This window comes from Lithobates pipiens, unplaced genomic scaffold (genome assembly GCF_037356315.1).
Source record: "Lithobates pipiens isolate NorthernLeopardFrog02 unplaced genomic scaffold, aLitPip1_a1.2 Scaffold_22, whole genome shotgun sequence".
Classification (NCBI taxonomy): Eukaryota; Metazoa; Chordata; class Amphibia; order Anura; family Ranidae; genus Lithobates; species Lithobates pipiens.
Window position 1 is genome coordinate 14,911,425 of NW_027507784.1, and position 11,081 is coordinate 14,922,505.

The window sequence follows — 11,081 nt, forward strand, 5'->3', positions numbered from 1 at the left end:
CTCTCAGAGACAATCCCTCCAGGAAACAAACAAAAATCTTTCTTAGCAAACTGGCCCCACAAAGCAGTACTGATTAAACATTTCTTACGCAATGGGAAACCTTTACCCCTCGAGGAAATCAATAAGGATAATGGCCCTAGCCTAATCTCACACTGGACATACTTTCAAATAAGGCATTTTCTCTCCACAGTAGTATTGGCAACTCTTTGTTCCAAATCTCCCAAGACCCTTGAGACCCTATGCTCAGGAACGCATCCTCAAAGACACAATATTTCAATCATCTATAACTCATTATTTGACGAGGGTTTAGGGTTCTCCTCCCCATCCTGTCTAGCTTGGGAAAACGACCTCAATCTAGCACTCACTAACAAAAATTGGGAAACTATCTTCATGTACGCTCATAAAGGCTCACTCAACGTCGCTACTCAGGAGTGTGGGTTTAAGATTCTAACTAGATGGTATAGAACACCTAGCACCCTACAGAAATTCAACCCCCAGATCTCCAACAAGTGTTGGAGGTGCAGTGGTGAAGTGGGATCATTATTTCGCTTATGGTGGTCTTGCCCGCATATTCAACCATTTTGGAAAATGGTCCACGAAACCATTACATTCATAACCTCAGAAGCGTTAGATTTTGATCCAGCCCACTTTCTACTGCACCACAACACAATCCCCTCAAAAAAATACTTGAAATCCCTAATTATGATAATGACAAATGCTGCTAGACACTGCATCCCCTCCCATTGGAGGTCAACCTCAATCCCAACGAAAAAGGAATGGTTCAGAAGGATCAACTCTATTGAAACTATTGAAGAGCTTATCAGTATTTCGCAAGAAAGAATGTTACAATTCACCTCAACCTGGTCAAAATGGCTAGCATTTAAAGATACTAAGGTATACAAATCGGCCATTTAAGTGTTATTTGTTGTCGAATCTCTATCTGTGATTTATGTTCTTTTACTTAAGTTGTTCAAACAGCGCAGGCTGCTGTCCATTCAACCTCACTGCCTAATCTTCCATTATGCTACTATGCTTAAATAGAAGGAGGGAAGAAAAAAAAAAGAGAAAGGAAAAACCCTTTTTTTTTTTCTTCTCCCCTCCTTCCCCCTTCCTTCACAAGAACATTCTTATTTTATCTTCATATATGCTTTGACTCTCTTTTTGCCTTAACTGATAAGTACAACTTTTCATTTTGATTAAAACATTACATGTTGTAACTATTCATATCCTGTGAATTTAGCAATATCTTATGTATCCTTGCTTACATTTATGATAACATGTTAAAATGTAATTGTCAATGTACGATTCAATTTTTGTTGTAATTCCTTGTTACTTTTCAATAAAAATTTGTGTAACAAAAAAAAAAAAAGATGTCTATATCACAATTAAAAAATAGGAAATATCAACAGCAGTATCATTCAAGAGGAGTGAGTGTGATAATAAAAGATGGGGTGAGTTTCTCCTGCAGACAGGTCAGTATTGACGAATTGGGTCGATATGTTTTCTTGTATGGGGTATTGGAGGGTAGATGTTGTATCTTGGCTAATGTATATATACCCCCACCGTTTAAAATGGAGTTTGTGTATAAATTAATGGAATTCATTGGGGACAAAGAAGACGCCCCGGTTATAGAGTTGGACGACTTCAATGAAGTCCTTGATGAAGAGATAGACAGGCTTCCCCCCCCAGGGTGCGACCCAGGAATATGGGTGAAACTAGGTTGTGTTGTTTTTTGAAGGAAATAGGGTTAATGGATCTGTGGCGAGAGAGAAATTTGAAAGTTAAACAATTTTCCTGTTTTTCAGGATCCTACGCTACCCTCTCTAGAATAAATCTGGCCCTAGGAAATGTAGAAATGGCACAAAATATAAGGGATATAGTATATATGCCCAGACGGATCTGAGACCACTCGTTGCTAATGGTGGCATTAAATACGGGAGAGAAGAGAACTCAAGAGGGATGGAAAATTAGCCCGTTTTGGTTTGAACTAATAAAGGATGTAGAGGAGGTTACGTTAAAATTACAAGCAGGGGCGTAACTATAGGGGGTGCAGCAGTTGCGACTGCAACCGGGCCCTGTGATGCAGGGGGCCCATGCAGCCCCCTCTACATATGGCCGGCAGCAGCATAGGCAGCTAGGGGTACCAGTGCACCATGCACACGGGTGGCTGGAGGTGGAGGGTGACAAGCAGAGCTCCATGCTCGACTATCGCACTGGCTGCTCTTTAGTTGTGCATTCCCCGCATGACCTGTGTCCTCGGGCCGGCTCCTCAGAGTACCCCTCCCTCTCCTGCTCCATGCATTGCCACTCAGTCCGATGTCTGTTCTCCCCAGCCAGAGTCTGCCCCCCCCCCCCCTCGAGTCCGGCCCACACTGCACTGCATACTTCTCCCGGGTAAACAAACTTTAAGCACACAGATGCAGTGCAGCACTATGAGAGACTTGTCTGCCAGCCCCCCTCCTCCCCCGTCATACACAGATGATGAAAGGTCTTTCTGGGAGATATGCTGATCGCCTGTCCAGTACACTGGATGGAGCCCAGGCCAACATCTTGGTCGTGGTGAGTGAGAGGACCCCATCCCCCACACACCATTACATACCCCCTCCATCTCCCCCTGGGGATAGGGACCCCTTCTCACGTGGGGACAGGGACCCTCACCTCCCCTGGGGGCAGTAGCTTCATCTGCCCTGGAGAAAAGGACCTCATCTCTTCTGGGGACGGGGACCCCATCCTGCCTAGGGACAGTCCCCCAATGGGGCACCTAAAAATTAAAAAAGAATAATAAAAAAAAACTACTGATACCAGTGGTGGAACTATAGGGCTCACAAAGGGCATACCTATGACCATGCCCTAGAGTTCCACCGCCGGACTCGGAAGGAAGGGCCCTGGCTGGGGTTCAGGGGGGCCCTTCATGGTTTCTTGCATCGGGGCCCTGAAGGTTCTAGTTACGCCACTGATTACAAGAGTTCATAAGGTTCAATACGGGTACTGCCCCAACCAGTGTAACATGGGATGCCTTAAAGGCTTTCCTTAGGGGCATCCTGATCCAGCAGGTAGCAAGAATTAAGCAAAAATCCAGGGTGTGGGAGGAGAGTATTAGGAAGGAACTGATAGAGGCCGAAAATAATTATGTAAAAGATCCAACCCCAGAAAAACAAAAAATGTGGTTAATTAAACAACAAGGGTATAAGATAGCAATAAAAAAAAAAGAAGAGAGTAAGCGAACATTCCAGAAACAGCGCTATTTTGGGGAAGGGGAGGGGGTGGGCAGAATGCTGGCTCAGTTGGTAAAAACAAATTCCCCTCCGTCTGTCATCTCTAGTATTAGAACCTTGAATGGGGCACTATCCCTAAGAGGTGAGGAGATAGTAGAAACCTTTGGAGATTATTATAGAGAACTGTACCGATCACAAGGGGTGGGGGAGGAAGGGGAAATGGATAGTTTTTTGGAGGGGTTAGAAATGGTGACTCTCACTCAGGAGGAGAGGGAAGAATTAGATGCCCCGATAACCCTTGGTGAACTACAACAAGCAGTGGTCGGGATGGCTAATCAAAAGGCCCCAGGACCTGACGGGATTTGGTCCTTCCTTTATTGGATGGATCAAAATGATGTATAATGCCCCTAGCGCTAGGGTAAGGATCAATAGCAAGTATTCAGAAAAGATTGAAATGAGCAGGGGGACAAGGCAAGGTTGCCCATTGTCTCCTCTGCTCTTTGCACTTGCTATGGAGCCATTGGCAATAGCTGTTAGGTCAAACCCGGGGATAAAAGGATTCCAAAGGAAGGGGGAGAGACAGGAAAAGATCGCTTTATATGCGGATGATGTCCTCCTCTTTTTGGGGGGATACTGGTCCGTCTCTGGCTTTGGAAGGTTTACAGGGTTGGCTATAAACTGGGGGAAGTCAGAGTTGCTCCGGGTCGACCCCCTTGCATGCTGCGGTTGCGCCAGGGGTGCCACAGGTGAAGGTGGTGGATGTTATGAAATATCTCGGTATATACTTGACAGTAAACCCTGACCAGTACATCAATAAAAACGTAATCCCACTATTAAATAAATTTAAGCGAAAATGTGATGTCTGAAGCCGGCTCCCTTTATCGGTGATGGGTTGTTGTAGCTTGATTAAGATGATATGGATGCCTCAATTGCTATACGTCCTACATAATGCACCGGTATGGATATGTAAAAAATGGTTTAAAAAGCTTGAAACCCTCTTCCGGGAGCTTATCTGGAAGAAGGGTATGGCAAGGATCCGGCTCCAGACGTTGCAGCTACCAATAGACAGAGGGGGACACCCCAGGAACTATTATCTGGCGGCGCAGCTGCAGCATCTGGCGGGTTGTGACTCAGGATCTGGAAGAAACCTAAAAAGAGGGATTATGATGATAGGAGCTCTACATGAATCCATAGCTGAGGTTTTGAAGGCAGACTCCTTCCAGTATGATAACTCTGTAACTAGGATGGTGGGTAAAGTATAGAAAACGGTAAAAATAATAATGGGGTATACAGGGTTGTCAGAATTTACGCCGCTATGGGATAATAAAAACCTACCGGAATTACTTTCAATAGGGAAGGTTAAAATTTGGGAAAGGCAGGGTATAACTAAACGGATCCAACTATATGATGGTAATGTCTTAAAGACATTCCTGGACCTAAAAGAGGAATATGATATACCACAACAATCATTTTTTAGATATCTACAGGTGAGACACACTTTAGCAGCACAGTTTGGGGTACATATGCCATTGTGGGATAAAACACCTCTACTTCGGAAGGTACTTACAATGGATAGGGCCAGTGGGTGTATATCAGTAGTATATAATCAGCTTTGCATGAATCTCAACCAGGAAATTGATCACCTGAACCAGGGGTCAAGTCCTGGGGAAAAAAGTGTGGGAACTCCCATCCTAGATCCCCTCCCCCACCAAAAAAAAAATAAAAAATGATATGCTCATATGCACAAACGCTTCAAAAGTGGTATTTTTCATCCAATTTTCGTATTGTGTGTATGAAGCTTAACTGTTAGTACATACAAAACAAAACAATCCTCAATAAACATAAATACGCTAATTCTCTGAATAATCAGCATTCATTCAATTGTGCTTCCATGCAAATGTGACCATCATGTTCTGATCTTTATTGGGGAATTTCATTTTGTATACAGAGTGTTTATGTGGTGAGTTTACACTTTTCATTGAACAGAGTTTGGATAACACAGGGTTAAAAGGAAAGGTCATAAATGAACTGCACATTATCTGGACAGAATGCTTGGGGAGATAGTGATGTGTTCCTGCTTAGGAGATGTATGTTAGCTTGGGGGGCTGCAAACTCTGCAGGGCTCCAACACACACTCGCTGCTATTCCAACCCTTCACATATTTCCACATAAACTTCCCTCCTGGCATTAAACTTTGCCAGGTATTGTGCTCAGCTTACCACCCCAAACTGATGTTCCTCCCTCAGCTCACCTCTCTCCCTGCATGTCCTGTGAGCAGAATAGCTGTGCTCCTCCTCTGGGTTATCTCATCATATGGCACTAAAGATGGGGGGATTCAGCGGGACACACAGAGCAAGGGGCCGGCGGGGAGGAGCGCATCACGAGAGGTCTGACTAAATACAATACAATCTCTGAGCAGCAGGAACCTGATCTACCCGTCAGCTAGCCCCCTACTGGCAATGCCTGAATGGTCAGGTGTGGGGTACTTACTATTGCGAGCTGTGTCAGCGCCTGCTGGTGTAGCACCTGCCACAAAGCTTGCATACTTCAAAGTCTTGCAGGACACGGCTGCTAATGGGAACTGAGTTCCTGTTGTGGAAAAAGTACAGGAACTCCGTTCCCATGCGTTCCCACAGGACTTGAGCCCTGACCTGAACCTAAAGAGGAGGTGGGAAGAGGATATTGGGGAAATATCGGATGAGCAGTGGAGGAGAATAATGGAACTAGGGCCAATGACATCGGTTTCTCCCTCACAAAAAATCTCACATCTGATGCTAGTACACAGGGCTTATTATACACCTAAGAGGTTATATTTGTTTAGTAGGAAAACCGATGACAGATGCCCCCGATGCCGGAGACAGGGAGACCTTATGCACATGGTGTGGCGATGTCCAAAGCTGTTTCGGTATTGGAGAGGTGTGGTGGAAACTATTAACAAAATCTTTGAGGTAGAATTGGAAATGGACCCGATACTTTGTGTGCTGGGCTATAGGAAGGAGCCGGGAGAACAAAAATGTATTACGGTGGCAGTTATACGCTGCCTATTCCAAGAGCGTAGAATAATTGCTCAAAGATGGCAGGCGGAGAGGGCCCCTTTGGTGAGTGAATGGATCCAAGTCATTAGTGAATTAATATGGAAAGAGAAGACAGTATATGTAAAAAGGGGTAATTTTAGAGAGTTCGAAAAAATATGGAGGCCATGGGCAAATGAGATGGGGTACCCTATAGATTAGAAAGGAGCAGGAGAGAGAAAAGCTTAAAACTAAGAAAGGTAAGGTAGACTTTAACCTAAGCCATTAGTAAATCCCCTAAAATTAGGAAAAGAAAAATTGCAGTAGAATCGCAATGTTAATGAGGGAGGGGGGGGGGTTTTGAGAAGGGAGGGGGAGGAGGGCGGGGATAGGGATAAACCGATGATAAGTAAGGAAACACGGAATATAGAAGATAAGAATTACTGTAATGAGATATTAGCCTTGCAATAGTGATCTATTACTGCTTTTTTTTTTTTTTAAATGTTGACGTGTATCACACAAACCAATTATTATACACTTATCGGGATTTTTTTTTTTTTTTTTTTTTTTTTTAACCAAAGACATGTGGCAGAATACATTTTGGCTTAAATTTATGACAAAATGTGATTTTATTGGATTTCTTTTAAAACAGAAAAAAGAAAATATTGTTTATTTTCCAAACTTCCGCTCTTGTTTCGCTTATATTGCAAAAAAAAACAAAAAAAAGAAAACAAAGTCGTAAATAAATACCACCAAAAGAAAGCTCTATTTGTGTGAACAAAATGATGTAAATCTCATTTGGGTACAGCGTAGCCTTTCTCATTGAAAGTGCGAAAGCGCTGAAAGCTGAAAATTGGTCTGGGAAGGAAAGGGCCCCCCGGTATTGAGGTGGTTAATAGTTTGTTGTATTTTGGGTTGTCAGTAAATAAAATAAATAAAATAAAAATAAATAAAATAAGGCAGCGGGTGGGACAAAGGGGAAAAAAAGCGCAGTTGGCTCCCGCTGCTGTCAATCAAAGTCAGTTAGCCAATCAGGAGAGGGGGGGGTGTGGGGCCGAACTGCGTCTCCCTGTCTGAATGGAGTGGGGGGGGGGGGGGCACTCAACAGGGGGGGATGGGTCTGGAGTGTCGAAGAGGGACCAGAGAAGAGGAGGATCAGGGCCGCTCTGTGCAAAACCAACTGCACAGAGGAGGTAAGTATAACATGTTTATTATTTAAAAAATTATTATTTAAAAAAAAAAAAAAACCTAGACATTAGTATCACATTAACAGCAAACATGAGAGAAAAGCGCACTCCCCCCGCTTGCCCCTGATTGGGTCCAGGGGCGAATTCCAATACTCCACAATCTCAAATAAGGAAAAAAATATTTCGAAAGTTTTAATCTGATTATGAGTTAGGCAGAATTCCCGGACAGGCATGGCAGAGATCCAACGACCTTTTGTAATGTGTCACAAGTCTATAAAAGTGAGAAAAGAATCAGACGAGTGTCAAATTCTGTACTTAACCACTTAAGGACCGAGCCACTTCCTGAGATTTGTTGTTTACAAGTTAAAAACATTTTTTTTTTTTTTTGCTAGAAAATTACTCAGAACCCCCGAAAAAAATTATAAATTTTTTTCCCTAACACCCTAGAGAATAAAATGACGGTCGCTGCGATACCTTCTGTCACACCGCAGCGGTCTTACAAGCGCAACGTTTTTTGGAAAAAGTACAATTAAAAAATGAGACAACGGTAAAGTTAGCCCAATTTGTTTTTTTATATTGTGAAAGATAATGTTACGCCGAGTAAATCGATACCCAACACGTTACGCTTCAAAATTGCGCCCTCTCGTCGAATGGCGATAAACGTTTACCCTTAAAAATCTCCATAGGCGACGTTTTAAAAAAAATCTACAGGTTGCATGTTTTGAGTTACAGGAAGAGGTCTAGGGTGAGAATTATTGCTCTCGCTCTAACGATCGCGGTGATACCTCACATGTGTGGTTTGAACACCGTTTTCATATGTGGGCGCTGTTCATGTGTGCGCTCGCTTCTGTGCGCAAGCTCGGCGGGACAGGGCGTGCTTAAAAATGTAAAAACTTTTTTTTTTTTTTTTTTTTATTTTACCTTTTATTTTTTTATTTTTACACTGTTCTTTAAAAAAAAAAAAATGGTGTCACTTTTATCCCTATTACAATGAATCTGGACCTCTTAAATATGAGATCTGGGGGGTCAAAAAGATCTCAGATCTCATATTTACACTAAAATGCAATAAAAAAAAAAATAAAAATAAAAAAAAAGTCCCTTTAAGAGCTATGGGCCGAAGTGACGTTTTGACTCTGCCATAATGTCGCATTCCCGATAAAAAAAAATCACAGATTTCCGCCATTACTAGTAAAAAAATAAAATAAAATAATAATAAAAATGTCAGAAATCTTTCCCCTATATTGTAGACGCTATAACTTTTGCGCAAACCAATCAATATACACTTATTGCTATTTTTTTAACCAAAAATATGTAGAATAATACGTATCAGCTGAAACTGAGGAAGATTTTTTTATTATATATATATATATATATATATATATATATATATATATATATATATATATATATATATATATATATATATATTATAGATTTTTTTGGGGGGGGGATATTTATTATAGCAAAAAGTAAAAAAATAAAAATAGCTTTTTTTTTTTCAAAATTGACGGCCCTTTTTTTTTTTTTGTTTATAGCGCAAAAAAAAAATATAAACCCACAGGGGTGATCAAATACCACCAAAAGAAAGCTCTGTTTTTGGGGGAAAGGACTTTAATTTTGTTTGGGTGCGACGTCGCAGGACTGCGCGATTGTCGGTTAAAGCGACGCAGTGCTGAATCTCAAAAAATGCTCTGGCCGGGAAGGGGGGGGGGGGGGTAAAATCTCCCGGGGCTGAAGTGGTTAAATACAGTATTTGCTGACTTTTATTTTTTTTTCACCGGGGCTGGACCTCCTCTTTAAGAACGAGGAGGGGAATTCACGTCATTTGGGTCATCAATGAAGACAGATTTAAGTCCCTCTGTAACACACAGGGATATAAAATACATACAAAGAAACCAAATAACCAAAAAAAAAAAAAAAAAAACTATAAAGAGTAAACACAGTAAAGTAAACTGTAACATAAAAACTTCTACTAAATGTAAGACGGCAGCTGCAGTAACATAAAGCCAACCCATGCAGGAAAATGTTTTTGGGGGATGAACTTTTAGACTTATATAATAATAAAACAGTAAAACAGCCTTGCCATTATTATTATTATTTTTTTAAAATCTGAAAATATGAAATTTGCGTATTCACACTCCGACTCCTCACTGCCAAATATTTCTGGACATTTCTCTGTAATTATATTCACTAATTCTACGTTTTTTTATTCAAATGTAGTTTCCTTACCTTCCTTCAGGTGGATGGGGACCTCTCTGCTACCGAGCGCGAGAACTTTTGTAAATCTAAACTGCTGATCGCTTACAAGGAAAAGAAAGTAAATAAATACGCCCTGTATGCAAATGTGATTGTATGTGTGCAAAATGTATCGAATTCCAATCTGGATCTGCTTTGTTTACCCCTTTTGTTGCTAGAAACCTTTTTATTGTTTTATTTTTATTTTTTATTTTGCACACACATAATAACTGTGCATTCTCCACTTCCATACCGTGCGAGTTCCAGCACTTCTCTCCTACATGTAAAAATCATCATTTTCTTTTTTTTCGCTAGAAAATTACTCAGAACCCCCAAACATTTTATATATATATTGCAGACACCCTAGGGAATAAAATGGCGGCCATTGCAACTTTTTATGTCACACGGTATTTGAGCAGTAATTTTTCAAATGCAATTTTTCGGGAAAAAAAAACAATTTTTCTCGAATAAAAAAAAACCCAAAAAAGAAAAAGTTAGCCCAATTGTTTTGTATGATGTGACAGATGTTACGCTGAGTAAATAGATATCGGACATGTCAAGCTTTAAAATTATTATTAATTTATTTATTTTTTTGCTAGAAAATTATTCAGAACCCCAAACATTTTATATATATATATTTATATATATATATATATATATATATATATATTTTTTTTTTTTTGCAGATACCTTAGGTAATAAAATGGCGGCCATTGTAATTTTTTTTGTGCAGTAATTTTTCACACACAATTTTTTTGTGAAAAAAAAAGCATTTTCATGAATAAAAAAAAAAAAAAACAGTTAAGTTAGCCCAATTGGTTTATATGATGTGACAAATGATGTTACGCCGAGTAAATAGATACCGGATATGTCACGCTTTAAAATTATTATTATTATTTTTTCTAGAAAATTACTCAGAACCCCCAAACATTATATATATATATATATATATATATATATATATATATATATATATATATATATTTTTTTTTTCTCTTTTATTTTTTTATTTTTTTGCAGACACCCTAGGTAATAAAATGGCGGCCATTGTAACTTTTTTTGCGCAGTAATTTTTGACACACAATTTCTTAGTGAAAAAAAAAAAAAAAAAAAAATGTCCCGTATCTATTTAGTCAGCGTAACATCATCTGTCACATCATCTAAAACAATTGGGCTAACTTTACTGTTTTTTTTTTTATTATTCATAAAAATACTTCTTTTTTTTTTTCTTTTTTTTTGCAGATACCCTAGGTAAAAAAATGGCGGCCATTGTAACTTTTTTTGCACAGTAATTTTTCACACACAATTTTTTTGTGAAAAAAAGTATTTTCATAAATAAAAAAAAAAATAAATAAAAAAAAGTAAACTTAGCCCAATTGTTTTATATGATGTGACAGATGATGTTACACTGAGTAAATAGATACCGGACATGT

The 11,081-nt window shown here is 39.8% G+C and overlaps 1 protein-coding gene across 2 annotated transcripts in view; it reads right to left on the reverse strand.

Moving 5' to 3' along the window:
* Nucleotides 1-9,714, reverse strand: part of LOC143923330 (guanylate-binding protein 1-like) — a 140,069-nt gene extending 130,355 nt beyond the window's left edge. The window contains exon 1 of one of the 2 annotated variants that reach the window (XM_077446941.1): nt 9,643-9,714. The gene's annotated coding sequence lies outside the window, so the exon portion shown is untranslated. The remainder of the gene's footprint in view (nt 1-9,642) is intronic. The other variant, XM_077446943.1, reaches the window with a different exon arrangement.
* Nucleotides 9,715-11,081: the final 1,367 nt, after the last annotated feature.